Source organism: Trichechus manatus, unplaced genomic scaffold (genome assembly GCF_000243295.1).
Source record: "Trichechus manatus latirostris isolate Lorelei unplaced genomic scaffold, TriManLat1.0 scaffold00026, whole genome shotgun sequence".
In the NCBI taxonomy this organism is placed as follows: domain Eukaryota; kingdom Metazoa; phylum Chordata; class Mammalia; order Sirenia; family Trichechidae; genus Trichechus; species Trichechus manatus.
This window is the reverse complement of record NW_004443962.1, coordinates 8,676,784-8,687,627: the sequence shown is the minus strand read 5'-3', so window position 1 is coordinate 8,687,627 and position 10,844 is coordinate 8,676,784.

The window sequence follows — 10,844 nt, the reverse complement described above, 5'->3', positions numbered from 1 at the left end:
GGCTGAGTTCTTTATCTCTTCATTTGATGTTCTAGGGTTTCAGGATTGTTGATTCTCTGTTTGGCTTAGTTTTTCGGATCTTTGTTGTGGAGGGACGACGTGGTGCTTCTGCTTAGACCGCCATCTTGCCGGAGTCCCCAACTTTTACTTATTTTTTTTGTGGTATTTCTGTTGCAGCAGCACTAGATAACTAAGATCCCAATCTTAACAGTTTTGGCATATTCCCTTCCAGAATTTTACTACCTGTGTTTATATGTGTAAACCTTATAACAAGAAAATAAGATACATATTATTGTAACATGAGTGTTTTTTCAATGTTTTATCAACATCATTTTTCATTAATCTACAATTACAAAACGGCTGCTTGGTGTTTCATTATCCATTTCCCTGCTGTTGGGCATTTTATGCCCCCCCCTTATTTTTTTGCTATTATAAATAATGCTGTAGTGAGCGGACTTCTGCAGGTTGAACTAGATGAAGAGGGGATACGGAGTTTTCTAGACATGTGGAGGGAGCATGGTAAGAGGGACCCAGAAAGGCCCTTGTGACTGAAGCACAGACGGTGGGGATGTTAATGTATGTAGGGATTGGACTATCCAGTCCTCACAACCCACACTGTTGTTGTTAGGTGCCCTCAAGTCTGTTTCAACTTATAGTGACCCTGTGTACAACAGAATGAAATACTGCCTGACAGCACCTTCCTTACAATTGTTTGAGCCCATTGTTGCAGCCATCTTGTAGAGGGTCTTCCTCTTTTTCGCTGACACTCTACTTTGCCAAGCATGATGTCCTTCTCCGGGTACTGATGCCTTCCAATAATATGCGCAAAGTACATGAGATGAAGTCTTGCCATCCTTGCTTCTAAGGAGCATTCTGGCTGTACTTCTTCCAAGACAGATTTGTGCGTTCAATCAGACAATGTACTGCTGCTATTCATAAGGTTTCTGGCCAATATTTTCAGAAGTAGATCTCCAGGTCCTCCTTCCTAGTATGTCTTAGTCTAGAATCTCCACTGAAACCTGTCCACCGTGGGTGACCCTGCTGGTATTTGAAATACTGGTGGCATATCTTCCAGCATCACAGCAGCACGCAAGCCACCATGAGTACGATAAACTGACAGATGAGTGGTGGACAGGTCACATTAAGGATGTGAATTATCCTAAGGACAATGGGACTGTATAAAGTTTAAAGCAGGGAATAATGTGAACTGATTGGTGTTCAAAAAGATCATTGGCTGCAATGTAGAGCAGGAATCGTCAAACTACAGTCCATGGGCCAAATTCAGCCGCCGCCCATTTTTTGTACCGCCTGTGAGTGATTTTTACGCTTTTATACGGTTGAAAAAAAAAGGAAAAATATTTCATGATATGTGAAAATTATATGCAATTCATGTTTCAGTGTCAATAAATAAAGTTTTATTGGAACACAGCCACACATTTGTTTATATATTATCTATGACTGCTTTCCAACTATAATGGGAAATTGAGTAGTTGTGACAGAGACCATATAACACGCAAAGCCTAAAATATTTACTATCTGGTCTTTTACAGAAAAAGTGTGCCAACACTAGTGTAGAGGATTGTTTGGGAAGACAAATGGATTTGAGTAGACCATACAATTCATTCTCTGCCCTTCTCCATGCAGGAGAGATTGACCCCAAGGATTACATCACTCAGACTTGCCCTCCAGTTTCTGGTTTTGTTTAGTCAAAAGTCAGGAGGGCAACCACTTAACACAAACTAGCATGACTATTATCAGAAAAAACAAAAAATAACAAATGTTGGCAAGGTTGTGGAGAAATTGAAACCTTCATCCATTGCCAAAAGGAATGTAAAATAGTGCAGCAGCTATGGGAAACAGCTGGGCCGTTCCTCAAAAGGTTAAACATAGAAGTATCATTTGACCCAGCAATTCCACTCCTGGGTATGTACTCAAAATACCTGAAAACTGAGATTCAAACAGATACTTGAATCCCAGTGTTCCAAAAGCTAAACCAAACCCCTTGCCATGGAGTGGATCCAAATCATAGCGACCCTATAGTGTTGCTGGGAACTCCAGGTTCTGCTGAGTGCAACTGCGTCCAGGGCCAAAATACAGAGACAGAGCGGGGGAAACAAAAGGCAACTTTATTGGTTGGCCAAGCAAGGAGACAGTCGGGACAGGTATGCCATCCAAGACTGTCTCCCCAAGGAGTCTCTAGGGGAGGGGTTTTATGGGGTTACGGGCAGGAAGTGGGCGTATATCTGTTTTGGGGACTGAGGCTCTATAAATTTTGACTTAAAGGGCCAGGTCAATTTTCTCTGCACAGATGCACTGGATGGGGAAGGTGGTTTAGTGCCAGTCGGACTTCTAGCTCTCTAATTAGGTCGTGCTGTTTTGTTTGTTTTGTTTTTTTTTGAGAAGTTTTCGTCTTTTTTCAGATTGGGCGGAAGGTCACCTTAGGTAATAAGATAGCGAACGGGTTCTGGCTGGTTTCTTTATAGTCCTTACTTCAGGAAACAGAGCAGAGACAGAATAGGAACTATCGTGTGAGTCTCGTCGTATTCCCTCCTTTTCTTTTGACACTACCAGTTATTACTGGCAAGACAATGAGCTGTAGGTAGGGGGAGGCAGGGCGATGACTCTTCAAACTGCTTCCTGCTGAGAAGGGGTGGTGAGCCAGGATGGGGCAGCTCTAAAAGTTTAGGGTTCTCCTTCTCGGAAGTGTTGGATAGCTTCCAGCCGAAGATCATAAGGTGAGGGTGGTGCTATGGTTTGATAGCCTGCTGTTGTGTCAGGACCATATTGAGCTTGATAGAGCTTAGTCTTTTAGGAAGGAATTTGGCTAGGAGGTTTAGGAAGCAGGGTCCAAAAATGTGGACAAGAAAGAGTACAGTTAGTCCTACTGTAATAAAGAGGAAAATAAGGCCAAAAAGGGTTTTTTGAGCCATCTAAACCGAGGCATAGGGTTTAGGAGTTGGTTTTGGGGTTAGGAATTTTGGATGTCTTGTACCTCCACACAGAAATACATAGGCGGAAGAGGCACGAAGTGTACCTTGTCCTGATCGGGCTAATTTGACAAAAGCATTTTTCTGTCTAGATCATGTGAGGGACAGAGTTGGGAGAAGAATGAAGGTGAAGTACAATGGCTTCATATTTGCATGAAGCAGGGTCTAACTTAAGAGGCCTATTATCTTAAAACAGGTTAAATATGAATAGAAAGGGGAAAAAAAATCACAGTTAACAGAATGTAAACATTGAAGAATAAACCCATACTCTATGAGTTGAAAATTCAGTCTCTTAAACAGATATCTCAGATCTTGTAATGATTCACAGTTTCAGTTGTCCTGAAGAGTTGTTGTTGTAGGGTTTGCGTCTGGGGTAGGTGTTGTTACTTAACACTAGCTGGCAGAAGTGGTTCCAGACGGGAATGACACAATTAAGGTCCTCTACGGTGGTACAAGTCTAATTTTCCTGGTTTTGGGAAGTCTGTCTCTTGATGCCAGGTGGCAGGCTCATCTTGGTTCTGGTATGATGAATCCAGGTGGACTGTAGCAGGGGTGGCAAGTAGAACTCTAAAGGGTTCAGTCCACTTTTCCTGTAGGATATCAGACCTCCAGGTTTTGATCAGGACCCAGTCACTGGGCTGGATGGAGCGTAGAGGGACCTTAGGCACTAGACCGGGGTCATGGAGATGAGCGTGCCTATGGAGAGAACAAAACATACTGGAGAGAGACTGTAAGTATTATTTTAAGAATTGGGTACCATTTTCATGTTGGAAGCTGGCTCTAGGTGTGTGCCATATGCTCTTGGGGTTTCTATCTCAGAGGTTTTTTTTTTTTTTTTTTTTAGCAAAGTATGGCCATATATCAGCTCAAACGGACTGATTTTTAATTCGGACCTAGGGGCAGCCCAAGACCGAAGCAGAGCCCTGGGCCTTAGTCCAAACTAACGTAGTTTCCTGGCAAAGTTTCACTATATTTCTCTTGACTTGTTGATTAGCTCTTTTAACCTTTCCACTGGATTGGGGTCTCCACGTTGAATGCAGATTTTAATTGATGTCCAAGGCGGTTGCCACATCTTGAGTAATTTTTGCAATAAAATGAGGTGCATTGTTGCTTCCAGTGGATCTGGGCAACCCAAACCCTGGAATTTTTTTTTTTTTTTTTTTCAGGGAGTCTTTTTTTTTTTAAGATGGTTTACAGAAGAAAATAGTTTCTCATTAAACCGATAGTACACGTGTTACCCCATGACAATGGTTAACAACCGCACTAGATGTCAACGCTGGCCTTACTCAACCTTGGGTTCCCTATCACCAGCTTTCCTGTCCCCTTTTGCCTTCTAGTCCTTGTCCCTGGACTGCTGTGCCTCATTAGTCCCGTTTTGTTTTATGAGGCTGTCCAATCCCTGACTGAGTGGTGAACCTCAGGAGGGGCTTCACCACTGAGCTAAAAGGGTGTCTGGGGGCCATACTCTCGGGGTTTCTCCAGTCTCCATCAGGCCAATAAATCTAGTCTTTTTTGTGAGTTAGAATTCTGTTCTACATCCTTTTCCAGCTCTGTCCAGGACCCTCTGTTGTGATCCCGGTCAGAGCAGTCAGTGATGGTAGCCGGGCACCATCTAGCTGTACTGGGCTCAGTCTGGTTTTAGGAGTCTTTTGACTACCTCGGTGGCTTTCTTGCTTCAGCATGGAAAAACTTTAATCCAGTTGCTGTAAGTGTCTACAAATACAAGTAAATACTCAAAATTTCTAGGCACTCTGGGCATCTCCGTGAAATCTGTCAGCCTTCTCCAGGTTGTATCCTCTTTCGCTGGGTCTCAGGAGGTGCAGCGACACTGTTTTTGTGATTATTCTTGGCACAGGTGACACACTGTTGTACCATGGTCTCAACGGCCTTGTAAATTTCCTGTCCAATCAAATGTCTCTTTACCCAGTCATACAGAGTGTCACGCCCATAGGGAGTGGACTGGTGGGCTTCCCACAGGACCGGGGTAACTAGAGTCTCGGGAAGGAAAACTTTTTCTAACAGGGTGTATAACCAGTCCCCGTGCCCTTACCAAAAACCAAGCCCACTGCCATTGAGTCAATTCCAACTCATAGAGACCCTATAGGACAGAGTAGAACTGCCCCATAGGGTTTCCAAGGAGCAGCTGGTGGATCCGAACTGCCGACCTCTTAGCTAGCAGCCGAACGTTTAACCAGTGCACCACCAGGGCTCCTAACACTCCTTATATGCCTGTAAATCTTCTTTTAATGATCTTCAAAATCTCAGCTGAGAGAGTTTTCTGTTTCCTGACTGGTAGGAAGCCATTGTAATAGTCCACATGAAATAGGTCAGCTGGGAGTGGGATGGGGGGAAATGAAGAGAACAGATGTGGGTGAAGCATAGCAGGCAACATGGACAGAACCTGGTGACAGATTTAGGAAGTAAGGCAAGGGAATGGCATTTCTGTCGACCCTGGTTTCTGGGTTTGGTATCTGGACGAATGGTGGAAGAGATCCAGATTTAGGAAAGAAGTTTATGAACTCATTTTCCCCAGCATTTTATTGTGAAAAAAAGTCCCAGACTAGGAACTCAGTTTTGGACATGTTGAATTGGGGGGTGCCTTGCAGGGATCCAAGAGAAGAAAAATCAAGTAGGCTGCTGGATATTTGAGTCTGGAGTTTGGCGGAGAGGTGTAAGTTGCAGATGCACATTTCTGAATCACCTGCGGTATCTGAAGCCATAGGCTTCTGCATTTGCTTGAAGGTTACTTCCTCAAGAAAGCATTTCCTTCCACCTCTCTATCCTGCCATTGCAAACTAGGCTGAGTGCCCCTGTCCTATGATGCAATAGCACCACTTTTCACAATTTTAATTGTGTGATTAGTTAGGAAATGCCTGTCTACCCAAGTAGAATTTAATCTTTATGAGAGCAGGGACCTTATCTTATTCAGTGAAGTATCCCCAGTGCCTTGCACAATGCCTTGCATGTAGTAAGAATTTTTAAATTATTTGTTGAATAAATAAATGCCGACCAACCTCTGTTTGGAGTGCTTTGGTGCACTGGGGCCGACAGCCACTTGAGTGCCCTGAGACTCAGTATTATCCAGGACTTAGCTCTTTGCGCCTGATGTGGAGGTTCAGGTCACTCTTGTATCATTGGTTGGTTTGTTTAAATTTTATTTTGGTGAAATACTGTATATATAACAGACGATTTGCCATCTTGACCATTTTTTAGCATATAATTCAGTGACATTAATTATTTTCAGTAGGCTGTGCTACCATTACTGCTATCCATTTCCAAAAGTTTTGTATCACCCTAAACAGAAACTCAGTACCCCTTCAGCAATAACTTCCATTCCCCCCCTCCCCTAGCCCCTGGTAACCGCCAATAAACTTTGGTCTCTATGCATTTGCCTATTCTAGATATTTCACATAAGTGGGATTATATGACAGTTGCTCTTTTGAGTCTGACTTCCTTCATTCAGCATAGTGTTTTCATAGTTCATCCATGTTGTAGCATTGCTGGGGTCTTCTGCCCAACCTGGGCAGCCCCTATGAGGTTCTTGCCTTCTACTGACCAAGAAGGACCAGGAGAGGCTCAAGTTTTCTGCACAAACAAAGCTTTATTGAGCAAAAGTAGCTCGAGAGCGGAGACAAAGAGGAACAAAGCAATGCTAGCCTTTGTCTCCCTGAACAAAGGATTGGCTAGGGCTTGTAAAGGTTTTTAGGCAGGAAATGGCATCATCTTTATTCATGAAAGAGGCGGGGTTATGAAGATTAGATGCGCGCGCAGGAGGCAGACCAAGATGGAACCTGTAACAAAGGCTCCTGGGACTGGATGGCAAGACTTATTATGGGGTGCCGAGCCTGCACAGTCCCCCATGGTGCCAGCTGGATTCCTGTCGTGGGTCTGTGGGTCACCTTGCGGATGTCTGTGCATACTCCAGGGGTTGGATCGGGCTGGTTCTTCTGAAAAACATCTTATCAAGGAAGTACATTGAGAGCTGGGTGGGTTGTTTGTTCTTTCTTTATTGCGTGTTCCAAGATATGGGTTCTGTGTCATTAGTTGTCATGGTTTGAATTATTTCCCCCAAAAAATATGTGTATCAATTTGGCTAGGCCATGATTCCTGGTACTGTGTGATTTTCCTGTATGTTGTAAACCTGCCTCTACGATATTAATGAGGGAGGATGGGTGGCAGTTGTGTTAGTAAGGCAGGACCTGATCTACAAGACTGGATTGTGTCCTGAGGCAATCTCTTAAGATATAAAAGACAGAAGTGAGCAGTGAGACAGAGGGACCTCATACCATCAAGAAAGCAGTGACGGGAGCAGGGCGCGTCCTTTGAACCGGGGTCCCTGCGCCGAGAAGCTCCTAGTCTAGGGGAACACTGATGAGAAGGCCGAGAGGGAGAAAGTCTTCCCCTGGAGCTGACACCCTGAATTTGGACTTTTAGCCTACTTTACTGTAAGGAAATAAACTTCTCTTCGTTAAAACCATCCACTTGTGGTAGTTCTGTTACAGCAGCACTAGATGACTAAGACATTAGTTAAGCACGTGTTTTTAGTTCAGGGTTCTTTGCCTAGGGGCTCAGTCCCTTTTTCCCTTCCCTGTCTCAGTAGCACGTATAAGAATTTTGTTTCTCTTTATGACTGCATAATATTCCATTGTGTGTATATACTACATTTTGTTTATCCATTCATCTGTTGATGGACGCTTGGGTTGTTTCCACCTTTTGGCTATTGTGAATAATGCTGCAGTGAACATTGGTGTTCAAGTATCTGAGTCCCAGCTTTCAAGTTTCCTGGGTGTATACATAAGTGTGGAATTGCTAGGTCATATGGGTAATTCTGTGTTTAACTTTTTGAACAGTTGCCAAACTGTTTTCCATAGTGGTTGCACCATTTTACATTTCCACCAGCAATGCACAAGGATTCCAACTGGGACCCTCCACATTCTTGCCAACACTTGTTAGCTTCTGTTTTTCTGATAATAGTCAGCCTGGTGGGTGTGAGATGACATCTTATTGTGGTTTTGATTTGCATTTCTGTAATGGCTAAGGACCTTGAGCATCTTTTCATGTGCTTATTGGCCATTTGTATTATCTTCTTTGGAGAAATGTCTATTCAAGCCCTTTGTCCATTTTTTAATTGGGTTATTTGTCTTTTTGTTGTTGAGTTGTAGGAGTACATTATATATTCTGGCTATTAAACCCTTATCATCTATATAGTTCCCAAATATTTTCTGCCATTCTCTAGGCTGTCTTTTCACTTTCTTGATAAAGTCCTTTGATACACGAAATGTTTTCATTTTGATGCAGTCCAATTTATCTATTTTTTCTTTTGTTTCTTGTAGCCAGTGTTTTATAATTTAGCACACTGGCTCACCTCTGAAGTGTGAAAGTCTCTGTTCATGCTTAACCGTGTTCCAGTTTATAAGAAACAACAAAAGCTGCAAAGCATTATGAAGATCTAAACTGAAAACACAGTAAGATTTATAGCCAAGATACAAGACTCAAAAGTAAGAGGCTGCGGACTGGATAATAAATCAAATGTTGGAAGCATGAGCTTAGTTCTGCTTGGAAAGATCTGAGACTTCCTTGTTGCCTTCCCTCAAGCCATTTGTTGCCTTCCAGAGCTATTTCCAACCCAAGTGTTCTTAAGCTTTTGAGAACATATAACTTTGAGAACTTGCTAAAAGCTTTGTACTTTTTTCCCCTCAGGAAAATGCTAATGTGTACATTTCTGAGGCATTTCTATGTATAGTTTTATCAGAGGAGTTCAGGAACCTCTCCAAGGATTCCTGGTTAAGAATCCTAGTCAAACCTAATTCAAAGACCAGCTTTCCATGCTGGAGTGACCAGCTTCTTCTCCTGCAGGGCCCTGGTGATCTTAGGAGTTGGTTAACTAGAGATAGTGAGGTACCTGATTGAACAGCATCAAGGAGAGAGGGGACGTGGAGCACAGAGAAAATGGAATTGAGCCATCATCTTTGCATTTCCCTGAAGCTTTAAATGTATCTGCAGTCTTCACTTTAATCAAAATAGCTTAATTTAGTAAAGCAAGAGCCCACTTCTTTTTCTTTATAAAATGCTGGTTTTATTGCTTCCTGGATGTTTTTCTTTTTAAAGAAGAAACATATGGTTTATATGTTACAGAGCTGTCTATTTGATAGCCTAACTGGGGTCATGCTAGGATTCAGATATTACTGATTATGACAGGAAGGCCAGTAACAGGTCTGACAAGGATCTACTTGGGGCCCCTTCAGAATGATCTCATGGTAAGGAGGCAAGAGTTGATTTGGAACAATGGGCCAGATTTGGGGGTGAGGTGTGAATTTAATGCAGCAAAATATCAGTCACTTGTTGTCTTGAAGCCCCCATGGACTTGTGCCTGACCCAAACAGAGAAACAACAGTGATTAAAACATTAAAATTTTGTTTCACTAAAATCTCTGTTAGGCATTATAACAGATGCTGTTGGTGTCCCCTCTGTATGCCCTTTATTGTGAACACCTATGACTTCCTTCCTGTTACGGATGCAATTGTGTCCCCCAAAATATGTGTTGGAATCCTAACCCCTATAGCTGTGGATGTAATCCCACTTTTTTTTTTTTTTTCCTAGTAAAGCAAAAAGAAAGTTTTATTTGGCTTATGTTCAAAGAGGCCAAAGTGGGAAATAAACAAGCATGCTGCTAGAGCCATGTCTGCCCAAGTCCAAGGAGTGTACAGAATCATCAATATATATTCACATTACAAATGGGCAAAACTATTGAAACCTTCTTCTTTTCACAGATTGGCTAGAAACTGTGATCCTACATTTTGAATTGTCTTTCTTAACAATCATTGATACAGGTTTCAGTAACGAGTCACGAAGGTCTTCACTGGTCCAACAAATCTTACTATTCACTAAATGCTAATAGAAAAAGATAAGAGTGGAAAGTATGTGGGTCTTTTGTGCTGTGTTTATGATTAACTTATGTGAAAGTTTCCCTAAAAGATATTTTCCAAGATTATCCTAGCTATTGTCTTTATACCTCAGGGCCCAGTTGATGTGTCCGTGTGAGTCCTTATAAGTCCATCTCCAGCTGGGTTCCATTTTAGGACAGGGAGTAATGGCTCCAATATTATCTCCTAAAGTAATTCCGTTTGGAAGAGGGTTTTCTTTGTTATGTTAGTGAGGCTGTATCAGTGTAGGGGGTGCCTTAAACCTAATCACTTTTGAGATAAAAAAGGAGCAGATTAGACAAGAGACAAGCAAGCACAAATGGGGAAGGATAGATGCCATGTGATGATCGCCAACGAGCTGAGGAGCACAGGTGCTAGAGAAGCTCAGACAAGCTCAACGTATGTATAAATTTTTGTATGGGAGACTAACTTCAAATGTAAACTTCATTTAAACTACAGCAATAAAAAAATAAAAGAAGAATTTGAGTTCTGTTCTACAATTTTCCACTTCTATTAGGTTTCATCTATTGTGGCTCTCATCAGAACAGTTGGTAGTTGTAGCTGGGCACCATCTAGTTCTTCTGGTCTCAGGGTAAAAGAGGCCATGGTTCATGTAGACTATAATATATTAGTCCTGTAGACTAGTTTCTTCTCTGAATCTTTGGTTTCCTTCTTTCTCTTTTGCTTCAGATGAGAAGAGACCTATAGTTTTATTTTAGATGGCCGCTTGCAAGCTGTTAAGACCCCAGACACTACTCAACGAAACTAGGATGTGAACATAAACTTTGTGAACTATGTCAATTAATTGAGTTGTCCCACAAGACTATTGTCCTAAAGCTTCATACTCAGAAAACCAGTCTTGTGAATGTTATGTCTAAGAAATATCCATAACTGTGTTCCCTATGTGTTTTATTATATATATGAATGTACACGC